Below are 6,246 nucleotides of genomic sequence, written 5' to 3' on the forward strand. Positions count from 1 at the left end.
CAAGAACTTAAAAAATGAGGGGTTGTTTCTCCCAGTTTTCAAATGCAGAAAGCCTAGAGTCCCTGCAGCATAAGCCTATTAGGTGACCATGTTGATGGATTCATGATACATGATATTAGCCACCTGACTGATTTGTGCCAATTTGATGAAAATATTTCCATCTGGCAGGGAAAAAAAAGACACAAGTTTGAATCCTTGTGTTATTTTTAAGTTACCAGCTTGTGTCTACAGACAAGTGCACACTTTCTATCAATTCTGAGTTTCCTGATTGGTAGAATGGGATTTTTTTTAAAAAGGAAGGCCCAAACCAACCCTTGCCTTGAAGGAGTTATGAATATTAAATAAGGAAATGCAGATGCAAAATAAATATTCATAACTTACTTATGTGTTTCTTTTGTCTCATTAAAATGTAAACCAAATGAATACGTGAATACGTTAAGATTAATAAAGAAAAGATATTTATCCTACACCATATATGTCTCTTATGTGTACATAATTTATTAGTCTGCAAATGATGACACAATTCTGTATAATCCAAGGTTTTATGGAGAACCTTTTCAAAATGCTAATATATGCACAATTACATTGAAACAATCTCAGAAATCTTTAAAAAATTGCTGTCAGAGACCCACACAGAGACCACTGGATTTTTTTTTTTCCGGATATTCATGTTGCTTTCCAGTAATCTTTTGATCTAAAGGAAGGAGATTTAAATAGTTTTTCTTGGAAATCCTTTTCTTCAAATCAGTAAATGAATTTTGTGAATTTGTGAGAGGTGACATTTCTGTTAGCTGATTTAATATCATTGTCATTCTGGAGGTTGTTTTTTATGTCCAATGCTTTGATCTTATTTTTCTTCAGTATATTCTGTTGCTAAGTAGAAAATCCTCATTATAAACAGATATCTCTTGTTTAAATTATATATATTTAATTTCAAAATAATGGTAAAAATATACTTTGGGATAGAAATGATTTTTAAAAATTACCTTGATCCTCTGTATAATATTTTCTGCTTAAAAAAATGTGTGCTATTTCCATCCTTTTATTTTGAGATGTTATTTTTCCCTACAGGGAACTGATTCTTAAAGTTCTTTTATGTTGGTAGCCAGAAACTTCATTTGCTGACCTTAGATTATGCTACAAGGTCTTTCAAGAGAATCTGATAAACAAGAAAAAAAAAGAAAATCAGAGTATTAATGAGTTAATATTTTTACAGATAATAGCCACATGTTTGAAGAAGCATACATTTTCAATCTTTAAAACGGGTTAAAATAATAAGCCCTTTAAACAGAATTTCAATCATAGTGCTACTTACACTTCTCTATTATATTTTCATCTTAATATTTTCCCTGTGGCATTAGTTATGTCTTACTTGAACTAAAATACTTTTTGCCTTTTGATGATCTTTGTATTGAGCTCTTTGCCTTTCTGGTAGATACATGGTATATTTCAACAACTCTGGACACTCTGTACTAGCTCAGAGCCATTTTGATTACTTTTAAACAAATTAGAAAGCCTTTAGCCAGTTCAGTGATCTCTCCCATGTGGCCTTATGCTGGCCTCACACAGAACAGGCCCTAAGTCTACACCAGATGGCCAACTGCATCCATGAAGCCTTTCAGATTGGTGCTGATCTTGCAGGCTTGGGACAGAATATATGCTTTTTATATGTAAGAAAAAAATATATGTAATTTATAGATATGGCTGGAATAACAGTGTTTCTTTGAAACATTATTCAAATGCAAAGAGTAGAAATTTCATAGGAAACTGGAAAACTGTCCATATAAGAAAATTAACTTTGCTTATATTAATAAAAACACTGGTATTTTTTGCCTTGTGTTTTTATTCTTGGACAAATGTGTTTTACTGTTCATCCTTAGTCGTTGCTTTTAGATTCCTTATCAAACTTTTCCTTTTGTGTAATTAATATTTAATCTCTGGCCATGTCTATTTAAAATATCCATTTGTCCTCTTGTCATTATCAAGATTCTGGCTTTGCATTTGAAATTTCTTAACCGTAAATGTTAATGGCTTGTTATATACATGCCCTATGACAAGAATTTTAAGTAATACCAGGCAGAAGTAGGAGCTGTTCGGTGCTTTCGGTTCTAAGATTTTAACTCACATCCTCTCTGGATCATCAGTGAAAAGGAGCTCACCTACAATGAAAAAAATCATAGCTTATGTGACATCTTTAAATAGTAATCTGAAGTGAATTGGTATTTTTGTTCAAAATGTCCATCTGCTCAATATAAAATTTTGGTAAGAAATATCTCAATATCAATACACATTAAAACATCCATGTAGGACACAGCTTAAAAGCATTATTTTAATTGTCTGCTCAGTACTGTGTGCTTATAGAGAATACTTGGAGGTAGAACATGTAGCTATAAAGCATTAATCATACAGTTAAAATACATAACTTACCTGCAGGAATAATTTCTTTTTAAAAGCAAATGGGCCTTGATACTGGGGTCCTATTTGCATATTTCCTCATAATTATTAACAACTTAACTCTTTTGAGACAGGGTCTCATTATATAGGCTGGGGTGATCTTGAATTGACAGAGATCCCACTTGCCTCACCTTAAATTTTTATCTATTAAGATAATCAGTATTTTCTTAATATGCCAAATTAAGATGTATTAAATTGTTTTGAAAAACCACAAATTACTTCCAAGATGTTCCTAGATCTTGATTTTACACTTAAAAAATTAGTAGCATATGTAAAATATTAAGTACTTTTTGCATTCCAAGTTATATTCAAGACATAAATGCACTATTGCTGCGACTTCGTGTCCAGACTTCTTGACTTTTACCTTCACTTCTGAAAAAATGCAGACCAAGGCTTTTACTCATAGGCCCAGGGTAAATTTGTAGTTGTGGGACTAACAACTACTATTTAGCATCACTGAGTATAATTTTTAAAGTTCAAGTAATTTTTAGGAATGGGGAAAGAGACAGCTGAGGAAGGAGGAATTTTTTAAAACATGGGCCTCTCTACCTACATGCTATCTTTTTGTTGTTATTGTTCATTACCCAAAATGTGAAGAAAAAAAAATGAAAGAGAGAAGGGAGGGAGTTTTAAAGCTCAGACAAGCAAAATTATGGTGCTAGTAGAGTAAAATGATTTAAAAAAAATACTTTTCCCAATTATGTTTTACTTAACATTGAAGAAGAGACACTGAGATGATCAACTCTTCTCTCCTGAGGAATACAACATCAAAAGTAAAGAAAAAGTGCATCACAACACCTACTACAGCTCATTTCAACACTGAGGCAGAGGAAAGTATGAGGTTGACCATCATTAGATGTTGCTCAATTTAATAATTTGTCCACTTGTCCTAATACATGAATGTTTTTATTTTACTGTGAATCATCACCACACTGTAAGATTACTATTGATCTGCAAATTAATTGTTCTAGCTCTTTAAGATGATTATATTTATTCAGACACGTTCCATACCTCGACAAAGGAAGAAATGCATGTCATTTTTAAGTGGCCCACAGATTGGTCCAAGGTGTCTAACTGTATGCACATCAGTGAGGGCATCAATTTTTCTAAATGAAACCATCTCAGAAGATAGCTATGTGATAGGAATTATCTGGGCTCGAACAGGAGACCGATTATGCAGTCTGGTGAGAGAAGGTACTGATACCACTGATCATGATGCCAATTGGGAGAACTGTTCCTGGAGCCCAGAAAGCTTCTTTTTTCTTTTTTAATTTTAGGAAGTTGTGTTTCCAAAGCACACATTTAAAACTCATAACAGACCTCTTTTCCAGCAAGTGTACACACTACACTGAGCAGGATCAGGGAAGTGGACAGTATTTTAATATGGTTGATTATTTAGTTGCATTTCTAAGTTAAAATCCAACATCAAAGCATGTTGGGGAATTTTGTCTTTATATGGAACTTTCACTATTTATGTAACTAATTTGAAAAACAGAAACAAAATCTGCCAACATGATACTGTTCTCTACATGGTTAAGATAACGTTCCAGATTTTTCTAAGAGACTTGCTGTACTGATGAAATATTACGAGCAGAAGCCTCCATGTCCAAATATTCTCAGGAAGAAATCTGGGTTTTTACTTAACAACTACAGAAACTCTATTATTTGTATGTAAAAAAGACAATATCATCATAATTATACCAATTAAATGTTGTGCTTCTGGTAAATTATTTCTTCCCTAGAACCGGTTGAAATTAGGATTTCTTCTTAGTACTCAGAAGACATTAAGTATAGTTGGATAGAAATTGGTGGTTTCTTACTTCCTCCCCCAAAGAGCTGCTAGTTTTGGCTGGTTGTTTTATTTTGGAATGGAGTGTGAGGGAAGAGGAAAAAGGCTGTATATAAAATTATTGAGCAGGCCTAAGTTGAAATTCTGCTTTGATCAGCGAGACAGAAACACACAGAGATTAGGTGAGACAGTTTTAGTACAGTACCTGTGTAATTTTTAATATGTACACCTCTGTTCTCAGGTTCCCCTCTGTGCGGATTTCTCTGGATGGCTCAGAATCCATTTTAGAACACGGGAAGCAAAATGTGTGAGTTCCACTTGTGCTTCTGCAGGTGCTGTGGTAGCTGGGATAACCTTTGCTCACTTGCTGGCCGAGACCAAGCTGTTATTTTAATGTCTACTGAGAGTTAAAGACAGCACAGAAAATTCCAAAACCACATCCTAACACCTAAAGTCCACACAGTGTCTCTGCACAGATGGCAAAATATTTCCCTGGAATCTTAATTTACCAGGTCTATATACAGATCTGGGGGTTGGGAGAAAAGGGGGGTTCTTTTGAGGCACCGCTGAAGATTGAAAAAAAGAAAAAGAAAGAAGAAAGAAAAAAGAGAAAACCCACAAAAAACAAAACAAAAAAACCAACCAACCAAACAAACAAACAAAAAACCCCCATAATCCTAGGTGTTCTGCACACCCCAGCCCTGAAGGTCACCGCTCAGGCTGGGGTCTTTTTGAATGAAGAAGGTGTATTTTCGGTTCCGGATGTCTAGTATACTACGGAGGAAAAGCAAAACCTTGGGGCAGTTTTGTGAACAGTCCAAGACGGTAAAAAGCCAGAGAAGAATTTGTCTTCTTAGCAGTTGGACGCCTGGCTGGGAAGCCCGGCTGTCCTCAGCTGTCATCGCCAGGGGAGGAAGGGAGAGCTACTCTGAGTAGGGCACCGAGTGGTGCAGCGCGCCCGCGGCTCCGGCCGCCAGCTCACCTCCGCGGCCAGCCAGGAACTCACCGGCCTGCTCTCCTCAGCTCGCGCACTGCCCTCCAGCCGCAGCCCCGGGGCCAACTTTACCCAGCGGGAGGGCTGCCCCGGGGCCAGCACCTGGAGCTGGCTGCTGTGGTCGCCCACAACTCCTGGGGTTCTTGGGGAGCGGTTCCCCTTTCCCAACTCCCAGCTCCCTCCTCCCGCCCCTCCGGGTGCGCCGGCTAGCCACGATCTCCGCGCTCACACTCACTCGAGGGCGCCTCCAAGGTTACCCACGGCTGGGGGCTGACTCTGGCTGCGGCCACCGGCCTCCTTTGTAGCTCTCCTCCCGCCCTTTGCCTTTTGCTGCCGCAGGGTTGTGGGCTTCCAAGCCCCGGGCGGGACCCGTCCTAAAGCTCAGGGAAGGAAACTGGGCTGGGAGACAGGCCAGCTCCGGACTGGGCTGGGGGCAGCCTTGGTGGCTCCGGGTGCCCGGGACAGCCAGGTCAAGCGAGGCCACGAAGGGCAGAGGCTGTGGCTCGTGCGGGCACGCTCTGTGCAGCGCGCAGGGCATGGGGTGATGTGGGGGCTGCAGGAGGCACCGAGGTGCGAGAGGCATCCCGGGTCCATAGAGGGGCAGAGACCAGCCAGCGGCCAAACCTGCCGAGGAAACTAGCTAAATAAAAGGAGGCTGTTATTTAAGGCGCGGAAATTTGAAATATTTGGACAGGAAGAGAAGAGAAAAGAGACCTTTGCGAGGAAGGAAAAAAAAGTGAGCTAACGGTTTTGCAGCTCCTCCACCCCCACCCCCGGGCTTTTCTGCGCGCACAGAAGGAGCGCCCGGCTCCAGCTTCTTCCCTGCTGCACCCAGACTTAGTCCAAGTCTGGGACACAAAAGATGTGTTCGCATCCTCTCCAAAGACTCTGGGGTTGGCTCTGGTGGACAGAACTTTACCCCATCTCAGGAGGGGATTTTTGTTTTTCTGCCTCTCACTAAGTGCCTACTGCGGGTCGGTTTGCATGAAACTGCCGGGTAAAAGGGTTT

At 39.6% G+C, this 6,246-nt stretch overlaps 1 long non-coding RNA gene across 2 annotated transcripts; it reads right to left on the minus strand.

Moving 5' to 3' along the window:
• Positions 1-474: 474 nt before the first annotated feature.
• Positions 475-5,636, minus strand: 9630013D21Rik (RIKEN cDNA 9630013D21 gene). 2 transcript variants are annotated; one of them, NR_166454.1, is made up of 5 exons: positions 5,473-5,636; positions 4,449-4,643; positions 2,074-2,159; positions 987-1,159; positions 475-873 (listed from the first exon to the last, which is right to left on the minus strand). It is a non-coding gene; the product is annotated as an RIKEN cDNA 9630013D21 gene (long non-coding RNA). The 2 variants fall into 2 exon arrangements; NR_166455.1 differs by having other exon boundaries at positions 4,449-4,625; positions 5,473-5,631.
• Positions 5,637-6,246: the final 610 nt, after the last annotated feature.

Source organism: Mus musculus, chromosome 4 (genome assembly GCF_000001635.26).
Source record: "Mus musculus strain C57BL/6J chromosome 4, GRCm38.p6 C57BL/6J".
Classification (NCBI taxonomy): domain Eukaryota; kingdom Metazoa; phylum Chordata; class Mammalia; order Rodentia; family Muridae; genus Mus; species Mus musculus.